The following is a 14,075-nucleotide window of genomic DNA, read 5'->3' on the forward strand; positions in this document are numbered from 1 at the left end:
TTTGTTCTTGTAAGAAATTAGACTATTGTGCTAGATGAAATACTACAGAAGGATCCTCAACACTCATTTTATTACAATTATCAAAAATCCTAATCAACTTTTACTTATTCATTAAGCTTATATTAAATATAAGCTTAATAAATTTAATAAGTATATGACTAAATTATATAAAGACATATTGTTTACTTCCTGTATCTTTGGAGATAAAAAAACATCGTGAATATCTCCTACACGCGTAGCTAAAAGAAATTACCAACAGTAAAGCTGTAACTCCCGAAAACAGACCATTTCCTGAATTCTCACATAGCATCAGCACAAGGGTGAAATTTGCAATTCAATTCCATGAAATTAAGTTAAATTTACGTTCGAACGCTTCACGCATAACTTTAATTCAGTAACTTAGACCCATTATTTAGAAACGTTACGTAACTTACCTTTTATCAATATTTTAAAATAAGGAAAATCAAATTTTCTCTTTATACTGTGGTTTTACTATTCATAATAAAAGTCTATACTAATCTACACGAATATTATAAAGCTGAAGAGTTTGTTTGAACGCGCTAATCTCAGGAAATACTGGTCCGATTTGAAAAATTCTTTCGGTCTTAGATAGCCTATTTATCGAGGAAAGCTATAAGCTATAATATATCATCACGCTAAGACCAACAGGAGCGGAGCAATGCGGGTGAAACCGCGGAGCACAGCTAGTATTTTATATTTTTTGTCCAACTCGCCTTCAAGTTTAGGAGAAAAATTAAATTTTCTGAGAAGATAAATCATTTTTTAATCCACTGCACGGTCTATATAAATTACCTAGCTTAACATAAATAGGTTCCATTATATTTTGTTTTTCTTAAGGACGACATTTTTCATTCCCATAATCTATTTTTCTGTGTTTATTTTCTACATACATTATTCTTGAAACGAATTTTAAAATTGATACGTAAGATGGAAACAATTTCATTATACGATTTGAAATGTTTTTATCACAATACTATTATAAAGGCGAAAGTTTGTAAGAATGGATGTATGGATGTATGGATGTATGGATGTTTGTTACTCTTTCACGTAAAAACTACTGAATGGATTTGAATGAAACTTTACCACAATATAGCTTATACATCAGAATAACACATAGGATAGGTTTTATCCCGGAAATCCCACGGGAACGGGAACTATGCGGGTTTTCCTTTGAAAACGCGGGCGAAGCCGCGGGCGGAAATCTAGTATTCAATATAAGCGATACTTTATTACTTGACAATATTTATTCCGAAGGTAACGGCACCTGAATAATACCTAGTCTATTTTCATTGATTCTATAAAACATATCTATGAATAAATTGAATATAAAATATATTGTTCTTGCAAAGTAGAGAGATTTTCACATTTTACCTACCCGAGTTATAGAACTGACTATAAGGCCGGCCACATACATCATTTTTCCTGATTCGTTCGGAATACCGAGATTAGTCTTGGAGTAGCTTCAGCGGAGTGCACACGTTTGGAAGAAGCATGAATTTCGACGACGATTTCCTCCTTGCAACCGCATTTTTACTTTCTCAGAAAAAGAAAAAGCGTCGTCGTTACTTGGTACATCCACTAAACACACAAAGATTAACGGAGGGCCAACATTATGTAAAAAGAGCTAAATTACGAGCCTATCCAGAAAGGTTTTTGGTTTTTTCCGTCAGAAATTCCGGAGCATGGGCTTGCATTCGGAAAGAACGGACGGAGAAAAAACCGTACGGAAAGTTATCGAATGTGTATGACATCGATTACTTTTGTATGAATTTACTGCGTTCGGAGGCCTGGTTTCGGAAAACGGATCAGGAAATCGTATCCGGAAAACTGATGTATGTGACCGGCCTTAGTAGTAAGAATATATTGTTTACACATAATATGCATACATAGTTTTCCTTTTTTTACATATGTCATTGAATAATAATAAACAATAATTATACTTTTCATAAAAAAAAAAACTTTAATGTTATCTACATACCTACTACATAGAAAGAATTAATAACCCAACATATATAAATTTATAAAGCATTTGAATGCCATAAAACCAAAAATATCAAATTTAACCCAACAAATGGTTTTTCCTATAACCTAAAAATAATCTTAACCTAAAAGTATTTTATCTCATCTACCCTAAAATATCATCATGAACGTTTCCACATCTTAATGTCGAAAAATAACTCGCGGCTATAAAAAGTAATGTTCTCAGAAAACGCTAACTCATACTGAATGTCTGTAAATAATCAATAAAATGAAGGGTTCTTTTAAATCACGTATAAAAAATCGTAAAATTTTGTGTTTGACCAATTTATAAAATTGTTGGACATGGTCAAATACGATAGAGTTCTAGCTAGTAGCTGTCTCGGTAAACGTTGTTCTGACGTACTCTTGTCACTTAGGGGTATGAAAAATAGGTGCTGGCCGATTCTTAATTTTACCAAAATTTCATGAGAATCTGTCCAGCCGTTCCGGAGGAGTACCTATGGTAACTAACATTGTGACACGAAAATTTGATAAACATAGAGATGATATATTATTATAAAGACAAACATGTGAATATAGTTTACCATTGGTCAATTTAATTGAAAAAGGTAATATACATAATCTATGTATTGCTTAGTGGTGTGTTACAAGTTTAGTTAAAGTAATACCTAACTATTATTATATTAATTATTTAGCGTAGTAATAATGTCCGTGTTTATACTACGCGTAGCTTTTTCGTAGCACTGCGTAGCACCTTGAAAGCTATCGTATACTATTATTTTATATATCTTCCGCGAGCGTATATTGATAGTATTGGTATGGCATTATTAAAGTTCATAGTAATCATTTGTTGACTTGTGCAAACAATAGTAACTGAATATAATTAATGTGTAAATGAAAATTGTGCAATACAAAACAGATAAACAGAAAAATGGCCAAATTTTTATCCAAGATTTGCTTCATCACAGCGAAAAAATATATTTTTTACGTTCATTGATAAAATACAATATGTTACAGAAAAATATGAAAATATGCCAAAATAATCTCTGCATCATCATCGACATCCGATTTCTTTCTGTATCATTTATATCTTCCAGGAAATGATAAATGAATCGTGAAATAAGTCGTTAACTCGGATAAATAATGATGTAATAAGCTGCAGGGGTCCAATAACTGGCGTTATGACTTTTTCGTTCGGTCGGGTAATATCGAACAGAGATCTTAATTAGAAGTGAAACGATCTTTGTAATTATAGATAGCTTAGGAAAACGTTATTTACGTAGTTACTATTTAGTAATCAAATGTTTAAATTGAAAGCAGTGTTTTATACTTGGGCAATGTGTAGGTATTCCATTTTATGTCGGAAATATGCCTAGCAATTACAACAATTTATTCATATATATTAGAAATACCTAGTTATGTAAAATTTGTAAGCTGTAGAATTTAATTTAAGCAACGATAAATTTATATCTATTTGTGTGCCGATCCACGGAAGGTCTAAAATGCTTATTAGTTTTTGAAGTGAAACTTCTTTAGGCGCATTGAGAGTAAATTTTCAAGGTCACGGTCAATACCGTCACGTCATGGAGTAAGCGACGATTTTATTATCTCTGAATTTTACCAAAGAAGTTTCACTTCTGACACGTGTGCTCGGCACACACGCTCTTTTTTATTTAGTACAGACGAAGTCGCGAGCATAAACTAGTACCTATATAATACACGTAATAGATTTTTAGTGGTTGGAACGAAATGGCTTTCATTCCACTGCATAAAACATATTTTATCATCTATCTTTTTCCTGTCTGTGATTTATGGTGTGTAAATCTTTTTTGTTCATTTATACTCTACTAGCTTACCGCCCGCGGCTTCGCCCGCTTTGTCTAAAACCTAATAAATTATATACTAAAACCTTCCTCTTGAATCACTCTATCTATTAAAAAAACCGCATCAAAATCCGTTACGTAGTTTTAAAGATTTAAGCATACAAAGGGACATAGGGACAGAGAAAGCGACTTTATTTTATACTATGTAGTAATAGTCTAGACCATAACGTGGTTGTGGTTTAAAAATAATAAAAAAATATGATAGAAAAGACATGCCGCCCAATAAAGAAAAGGACAAAGCTAGTCGTCCGCTAAACGGATGAATAAAATAAATTAGTCGTCCGATTACCGGATGAATAAAATAATTTAATCGTCCGATAACATCTATTTATCTATATAGTTAGGTTATCGGGGTTTCTTTAGAGAACTGCCGCACGTATTATAGGTTTTTTGTGGGGGGAGGAGGGGGGAGGAGGGCACACGTAGGTACATATTTGATTTTTTTTTGCGCGTCGACGGAGCCCCGCTTCGCGGGGCTCCTATTTCTGTGTAGTTTTTTTTTTAAGAAACCTAACCTAACCTAACCTAACGGCTAACCTAACCTAAACTTGATTTTTTTTTGCGCGTTGACGGAGCCCCGCTTCGCGGGGCTCCTATTTCTGTTTAGTTTTTTTTTAAGAAACCTTACCTAACCTAACCTAACGGCTAACCTAACCTAAACTTGATTATTTTTTTGCGTGTCGACGGAGCCCCGCGGAGCGGGGCTCCTATTTCTGTTTAGTTTTTTTTTTAAGAAACCTAACCTAACCTAACCTAACGGCTAACCTAACCTAAACTTGATTATTTTTTTGCGCGTCGACGGAGCCCCGCTTCGCGGGGCTCCTATTTCTGTGTAGTTTTTTTTTAAGAAACCTAACCTAACCTAACCTAACGGCTAACCTAACCTAAACTTGATTATTTTTTTGCGTGTCGACGGAGCCCCGCGGAGCGGGGCTCCTATTTCTGTTTAGTTTTTTTTTTAAGAAACCTAACCTAACCTAACGGCTAACCTAACCTAAACTTGATTATTTTTTTGCGCGTCGACGGAGCCCCGCTTCGCGGGGCTCCTATTTCTGTGTAGTTTTTTTTTAAGAAACCTAACCTAACCTAACCTAAGGGCTAACCTAACCTAAACTTGATTTTTTTTTGCGCGTCGACGGAGCCCCGCTTCGCGGGGCTCCTATTTCTGTGTAGTTTTTTTTTTAAGAAACCTAACCTAACCTAACCTAAAGGCTAACCTAACCTAAACCTAACCTAACGAATTAAGGGCGAATATCTCGGCCATTTTTGATTTTAGAGAAAAGTTGTTCCTATAAAACATGCTTATATTAGCGTAATCTTTACGATAAAACAATAATAAATAGGTGTTATAATGACACCAACTCCATCAAAAAATTTCTAAGTCCTGCGCCCCCTTTGCTTTAGTCCAACCCAACTAGCTTTAGTGTTAAAAGGTTATCTATTAATCCGAATAATCGGACGATTAAATTATTTTATTCATCCGGTAATCGGACGATTAAATTATTTTATTCATCCGGTAATCGGACGACTAATTTATTTTATTCATCCGTTTAGCGGACGACTAGACACTTCGTAAAGAAAAATAATGTTATATTCATCATTTTTCTAATCGATAAACCCAAACTACCTCAATGCCTATATTAAATAAAACACTTTATTTTCATTAAATAATAATTTTAACAAAATTCATAATATCCTCTATTTGCCCAACCTCGTAGAGAAAAAGCTAAAATAAATATTATTATAATTTACATGCCCTACCGTTAACCTTTGGACCTTGGTTCGCTAGTCTCTATAATTATTTTGAGGTTCATTGGACTTGTAGGGTTGCCACCACCAAATAAAAAGGGAATTAAAAAGCCGGGACTTTTCATAAATAAATGAGAATTCAAAACGAAAGACAGTACCTACCTAGTTCCGCTCCTATACCATATTGTTACGTGGTAAGTATTTAAAATACTTAATTGTTATCTAGCTTTCCGCCCGCGGCTTCGCCCGCATACATAGGGACATAGGGACAGAGAATCCGACTTGTTTTATACTATGTAGTGATCTATAAAAACTATCCAGATTTTTTCAACCATAACAATCACAATAATTTTATCACTGATATATTGGTTTTAAAATGATGTTACCGTACATTTAAAAAAAAGCTATTATGTTGCAGTAATACTATTCACACAACCCAGAATTTAAAAACTAGGACACAATAATATTATTGTGTTATGCCATAATGACATAATACTTGTAGAGTAATAAGTGCCTAAATTTAGTGTACAATGACGTCATTAATAACTCAATATGACCATATTCATAAATCAAGTGCGATCGTTAAATTTAATGGTATCGATAACTATCAGTTAAAATGGAGGACGTAATTAAATGTTATTTTGAAGAGTTTTATCCAATGCCTTTTATTTAATCAGATAAATCTGATCGAATAATATGTGTATGTTATTGCAAAATGTGAATTAAATGCGAAAACTTTATGGGTATTGGGTTAATAAGACTCTGATAGAGATAATATAGTAAAGAAAGCTCCAGAAAACTTGCAATTGTTTTTGACGTGACAACGTCTTATAATTCGATAGAGCCGGCTGCACGCACGAAAAACATGACTCATGCGGCGTTACCTCGCTCTGAGGCGTTCCATGTAAGGCATTAAACAAATGAAATTAAAAATTTATTTTGAAAAATGCTACCATTTCATCAGTATTTTCTTAAGACGTTCTCACGTTCAAATATCGTCAGTAAACCGACTTTACAGACAATCAATTTTTTTTGTATATAAAAAAATAATTTAGTGCGTGAATAGATATATTTTTCATGCAATTAATATCTCAAATATTTAAAATTACACTTATAGAACGTATGAAAGTTTTTTATTGGTTTTATTTAAAAGTTAACTTAAAAATCTCACCTATTTTGTAACAAAGAAACATTTCATTTATTGTATACTCATTAGATATAAATTGAATAATAGAATAGAAATATCTATGAATGAAATAATAAACGCGGGTGGATCACGCAATAAAACGTAGTTAGGTCTAATTTATTCCTCGTAATTATTGTCTATTTAATGTCGTATTTTCATTATTAATCTAAAATGGCTATTGATTTTACTGTAATTGGAAATAGTTTAGCGTTTAGTGAACTAGATACTGCTGTGACTTCACTCGTTTTAAATTAACGATAATTTCATTTTACTTTTTCACGCTCTTATTCGTTTTTAATTAGCTTTTCACCCGTGGTCCCCCCGGATTGTTAACAAATGATATTCTATGATATTCTAAATCTGGGGTCCTTTAAGAAGAGAGCGTATTCCTATCTAAAAGGCCGGCAACACACTCACAATGTCCCCGGCGTTGTGGATGCTTATGGGCGACGCTGACCGCTTACCATCAGGCGTCGCGTCTGCTCTGTTGCCTCCTCTCTCATAAAAAAATCTAATTCCTACAATTAATATGGATATTCGGTCAATCAAAATCTGTTCAGTCAAACAGAAGCTATGGTTTATAAAAGTAATTTATTTACCATTTACCTGAAAACACAGCTTATAAAAGCAGTCGTTTGAACCAGAATGAAAACCATAAATCTCGTTTAATGCTTATACAATTAAGCTTTTTAAATTTTCATAATGACTATATTGCGTGTACATTAATTACCATAAATTAAATAATTTAATAGCTTCACACCGTAATTAACGACAGTATACAGTTAATTTAATAATTGAAATGACAATAAACAGGCCGTTCAGCGTTCAAATGTATTTGCTAATGAATTAGTACATAAATAAACATGTATTTGGCATTGTGCCAAATGTTCAATGAAAAATGTACTGTAAATAGTATACGATAGAATATATTTCCGCGTGCACTACACGTTCCATTCCTTTGGTATTTTGCTAAGACTTTTGAAAGGTAGCTTTTCTGGAATGTTCTATCGAAAGTAATGCAATTTTATGTGTAGTTTTAGACGTAAAAACGTAACAAACATACAGATTGCATGCAAATGATACCCAATATAATAATTATTTATGATACGAATACCTAACTAATAAGCATGATATTGAAGTTATTATATAATTTTAATTACTCTACTACTAGATACTACTAATCACTATATAATTATGAATGCTCTAGTTTTGACATAAAACTAGAAATTCAAATAACCTTCGTTTTCTGAAATTCATTGTAACCTATTTTTTCATGTTTATATTATTGTATTCTGACTGACTGGTTGGCTTGGCTGGGCTCTGCCTTCCAAGCCAGAGGTTGTGGGCTCGATTCCCACCCGGGGCAAATAATATTTGTGTGATGAACATAGATGTTTGCTCTGTGTCTGGGTGTTAATTATATATTATGTATTATAGAAGTATTTATTTAAAATTGTATATGTATGTATGTTTATCAGCCATCTGGTTTCCATAACACAAGCGAAAGCTTAGTATGGGATCAGATTGTACCGTGTGTGAAAACTGTCCTGAAATATTTATTTATTTATTCTTCGTCTTATTTACGTAAGTACTGCGTTTTTAATCTGTTTTTAGTTTTAAACGTGTAATGCATTTAAAATTAAATATATCAGGCTCAGAGACAATTTATTGTAAATATTGAATCAGTAATTCCGATAAATCAACACCAATTTACATAATTGCATTGAACGCAGCGCTGTTGGATTTCGTTTTAATTTATTTTAAATAATTCGATTTTAATTTATTTGCTAGTTTTATTTACCCTATTAATATGAGCTGGAAATTGATTTAACGGTATACCTAAATTGTTAAAGAAATAAAAGGTTAATGAATTTTTTGTTACATATTTTTCAAATGATTCATATATCACTACATCCTATTAATTAATATTATAAATGCGAAAGTTTGTGAGGATGTGTGTGTGTGTGTGTGTGTGTTTGTTACTCTTTCACGCAAATACTACTGAACCCATTACCATAAATTACCATATACCATTCAGCATTACATATAGAGGGAACTTGGTTTTACACATAGGATAGGTTTTATCCCCCAAAATCCCACGGGAACGGGAACTATGCGGTTTTTCCTTTGAAAACGCGGGCGAAGCCGCGGGCGGAAATCTAGTCGTATATAAAACAAAGTCAATTTCTCAGTCCCATCTACCCATATGTTAGTGAACTTAGCAGATCATTTTTAGCAGATCAAAAAAAAAATGTGAGTTCTTATCGCGTGCAGTTGAGTTCTACAGTTCCTGATACTTTTTTAGAAATAGTTCTGGCGTTTTTACCTTAACAAACGACATTTGAAAAAACCCGACCTGGACCCGGCTTAACGTGATGCTAAGACGTAATGCTACGACGTGATGCTACGACGTGATGCTACGACGTGATGCTACGGCGTGATGCTACGCTGTGATGCTACGGCGTGATGCTACGGCGTAATGCTACGGCATGTGTTACGGCGTGATGCTACGCTGTGATGCTACGGCGTGATGCTACGGTGTGAGGCTACGATGTGATGCTACGGCATGATGCTACGGCGTGATGCTACGGCATGATGCTACGGCGTGATGCTACGGCATGATGCTACGGCGTGATGCTACGGCGTGATGCTACGGCATGATGCTACGGCGTGATGCTACGGCATGAAGCTACGGCATGATGCTACGGCATGATGCTACGGCATGATGCTACGGCATGCTGCTACGGCATGGTGCTACGGCGTGATCAAATATGACATAAATAAATTTTCTAGTGTTTCATTTTACGCGAGTATTTCTAAAAAGTATCAGGAACTGTAGAACTCAACTGCACGCGATAAGAACTCACATTTTTTTTGATCTGCTAAAAATGATCTGCTAAGTTCACTAACATTCTACCCATGTCCCTATGGGCTATGTTTGATTACATCTTTAAAACTAGGTACGCAACTGATTTTTAGTCAGAGCAGGCAGAGCCGTGGGCGGAAATCTAGTATAAATGTTACAAATTCGATTCGTTATTGAATATTCAATTTATATTTATATTTCATCTTACATTCATCAGGAAGTAGGTGGCGCTAGTGCCATACGTAACATCAGCTCTCGAGTTTTTTACAATTTAAAATTATTAAAAGTACAAAAGTTAATAAAAAAGTGTGTTCAAATTAACAAGTAATCAGTAAATAAGTGCGATTAATGTTATCTTCGTCAACAACCTGCGATTTACGTGGAAATACGGAATCCAAAAAACCATCACATACAACGACCGTTACGTCAAATTTGGAACAAAGAAAGTTGGGAGAGTAACTATATTTAAACCTAAAAGTAGTAAGTAAAGTATCGGAAACAAAACGTAAGTAAAATAAAACGTAAGTAAAACACAATTATTACAGATATTAACGTATAAAATTGACATTAAGTGTCATTAAACAAAGAACAGCTGACCAACAATTAAAATATTTAGTCACACATTAACGGTTTGAATATACATTGTACAGCTTTATTTGAACTTATAAAATGGATAATATAACTATCAGAAAGAAAACACTCCCTAAACAAAGGTCTGAATCAAATCTACAAGAAATATTAAATGATTCTTTTTTAAGTTTATCCAGTTCAAGTTACACGGATTTATCTACAAAGACAAGTCAACATATTATATCCACTCCAAATACTTCAATAGTGTTCAATGAGAATCAAGAAATAAGCAAATTACAAACCGAATTAATATCCGCACAAGAATCTATCTATAACCTAACAAAACAATGTTATAATCTTAGACAAACATTACACAAAAGTGAGAAAAAAGTACAGAATTTGATAAGTCTAATTTTAAATACTAAATCGGATAAAACATTAACAGGTATCTCGAATAAAACGCCTATAAAACAGACTATAATGAATATAAGTTTTAAAACACCACGGCACTCACCTTTAAAATACTACAATGAAAATATATTTATTCACAACACTTATCCTAAAATCAAACAGAAAACATTAACTAACTTACAACAAAAACACAATTCTCATAGTGTTACTACTGATATGGGTTTGGATAAAAATACTTTAAACTATAACATAACTAAGCCACTAATATTAAATAAAGAATGTGACGGTACCGACAAAAATAAAATTACCAATTGTCAACAAACCATAACAGATGTCAGCACAAAGGTAATAAGACGTAAAATTATAATTATGGGTGATGAACGCGTTAGAAATTTGTCTATAAGTATGCTGGAAAAACGGAAAAATAAGTGGAACGACTGTTATGAAATATTTGGCTTGACAAAACCGCATGCTTCTTCAAGTGAAATATTAAACAGCTGTGAAAGTTTGATACAATCTATACTGCCCTGCTAAGCGCAAAAGCGGTATCTCAAAAAAAATCGTAAAATTGATTTTTATGCCATCGGATAGCTTTAAAAAATACGCATCTACTGGACTAAGCCATTTAGCACTATCTTGTTCAAAACGTATGAAAAAACCTTAAGAAAGATTTTTCTATCTCAGTTTTACCATATATCACTAAGGGTGTTAGAGGTATATTAATATTACGTAGGCAACCAGCCGCAAATTTAAATATCGCTAAAATTCTTAAATAAATACACAACTTTTGCTTAGCCGATAAGCGGTAAGTAGGATGAACTGTACTATGGTATGAAGGGTTGTTTGGACGTTCCAAAGCCGAAATTATAAGTGCATACTATCAATTTTTTATTTTTCATCGGGATAAAAAAAATATCATACTATGGGTTGATAATTATTGTTCCTCCCAGAACAAAAACTGGACGTTTTTTTCTTTCTTAATTTATATTATAAATTCTAAGGATATCAACGCCGACAAGATTGTCATCAAATATTTTGAATCCGGCCACACCTTTATGTCAGCTGATAGTTTCCATCATAGGGTAGAGCTGTCCATAAAACGCATGAAAAACAAAATTTATGATTTCGCAGATTTTTCTCAGGCAGTTAGCACTGCAGGAAAAAATGTAAAACTTAAAGAGATGAACATGCAAGACTTTTATGACTGGGATGATTATACCACACAATATGCACTGTCTCGAATTAAACCGCGTCCATATGTCAGCGAAATGGTTGAAGTTGAAGTTAAAAGAGGCAGTTTTTATATCACCTACAAAACAGGATTCGATCAAAATGCAATTACTGCTAGCATTATAGGAAAAAAAATTTTAAAAAGTCATGTCTTGCCTCCACCAAAAAAGAAAACTGCTCCGGAAGGAATTTCAAGAAACAAAAAAGAAAATATTTTGAAATCTTTTCAAAATATAATACCACAAAATAGAATGTCCTTTTGGAGAGAACTCCCTACTTTTGACTACTAAAATTCCTTCCAAAAACCGTTTGTTTTTAAATATTTTTTATGTAATTTCAAATTTTAATAATAAAAAAACGTTATATATATACTTTAATTGTTTTTTTTCTTTCAAATAATACATATTTTATTCGATAGAAAATACATTCCTTTTTGTATACACACATGTTTGAGAAGAGCTAACGAAAAAGCGGTATCTCAATTTTAATTCTATAGTTTACTAAGCGGTGAACCGTATCTCATGAATAAAGTACATTATTATACATTTTTGATAATTTAACTAATGTGATAACAAATACACCCTATATAATATATAAATAATATTTAACAAATAAAAAAAACTATACATAAAGTATATATATAACTATTTTTACATAACTTCAATTATCTCAAAACTCGCTTTCTTTGAGTTACCGCTTTTGCGCTTAGTTGGGCAGTATAAATAATGAAGACATATTAATATTGGGCTTAGGTTCCAATGACAAAAATCCATATACTCTAATATCAAATTTACTAGAATTATTGGGAAAATTAAAAAATAATAAAATATTTATATTAAATGTAAAATATAACCGTTACTTGAATGAGAAATTTCTTAATACAAAAATGAAACTTTTTTTAAGAGGACATACAAATTGTACATATATTGATATTGATGAAGATTATACATTTTATAATTCCAGACTTAATTATATTGAAAATTTAACAAATAGATTAAATATAGAAATTGACAGCTTAGAATATGCAAATACATTTTTAAATCCCAAAAATATTAAAAAAAGGCTTGCTTCTTCAAAAAAATGCAATATATTCCAAAATAATCAAAACAATTCCTATCCAGTAAAAAAAGGCACTATTCCCTATTATTTTAAGAGGTCAAAAAATGTTTTTCATACTCTAAAACCGAACCAGTTAAATGAGGACATACCAAATAGTAATTTAACATTGAAAAATAAAAATACTCCATCAAATTCAAAATTTTTTCGTATCTAAAACACAATTTTTGACAATTTTACATCAAAATATAGCTGGAGCTATTAATAAGTCAGAAGAACTGTATTTGGCAATATCACAACTAGATAAATCACACAACATTGACATCATATGTTTATGTGAAACGTTTATTAAAAAGGGAAATGAACAGTTACTTAAATTACCAGGATATAAGTTAATATCATCATTTTCTCGTAAACAAAGAAGAGGTGGAACATGTATTTTGGTTAAGCACGACATTCCATGCACCAATCTAGACTTTATAAAGGATTATGGTTGCAATTTATTTTTTGAATGTTGTGGTATAGAATTAAAGCACTTAAATACAGTGATAATTTGTATATATAGAATCCCTAGTCAAAACATAAATATTTTTATAAGAAACCTTCAGGATATATTACAAAGGATTGGACTTAAAAATAAAAAAATAATATTATGTGGAGATTGGAATATTGATATTCTTAAAAAGACTAAGTTTTCAGATGAACTCATTACTTTACTACAGAACTTTAATATTGAATGCTTAATAAAAACACCTACTAGGAAAAATGCATGCATAGACCAAATAGCAACAAATATAAAAAGAAATGTGAACACAGAAGTACTACACCTCGGTTTGTCAGACCATGAAACGGCACAGATATTAAAAGTTAGTATGATAAAGCGCAAAACAAATGTATCCTGGTTTGAAACAAAAAGAGACTACTGTAATGAGAATATTCGTAAATTTTGTGAATGTATGTCATCGTTAAGCTTCTCTGAAATACATGAATTTAATAACTTAAATGAATGCTTCAATGCTTTTTATGAGTTATTCAAACTGTTTTATGATCTTTGTTTTCCTATTATTAAGATAAAGAGAAGTACAGGAAAATCTAATCTTAACTGGATAACAAAAGGATTGAA

At 32.3% G+C, this 14,075-nt stretch overlaps 1 protein-coding gene and 1 long non-coding RNA gene across 2 annotated transcripts in view; both read right to left on the minus strand.

Moving 5' to 3' along the window:
- The window catches only part of Calx (sodium/calcium exchanger 3), a 106,594-nt gene that overhangs the window by 28,391 nt on the left and 64,128 nt on the right, over positions 1–14,075 (minus strand). The window lies entirely within an intron of this gene.
- LOC149900849 (uncharacterized) lies at positions 4,668–5,206 on the minus strand. Its single transcript, XR_016457720.1, has 3 exons — positions 5,080–5,206; positions 4,852–4,960; positions 4,668–4,736 (listed from the first exon to the last, which is right to left on the minus strand). It is a non-coding gene; the product is annotated as an uncharacterized LOC149900849 (long non-coding RNA).

This window comes from Colias eurytheme, chromosome 18, assembly GCF_061535395.1.
Source record: "Colias eurytheme isolate Ceu_HAF_F1 chromosome 18, ilColEury1 Martin Lab GWU primary, whole genome shotgun sequence".
Lineage (NCBI taxonomy): Eukaryota > Metazoa > Arthropoda > Insecta > Lepidoptera > Pieridae > Colias > Colias eurytheme.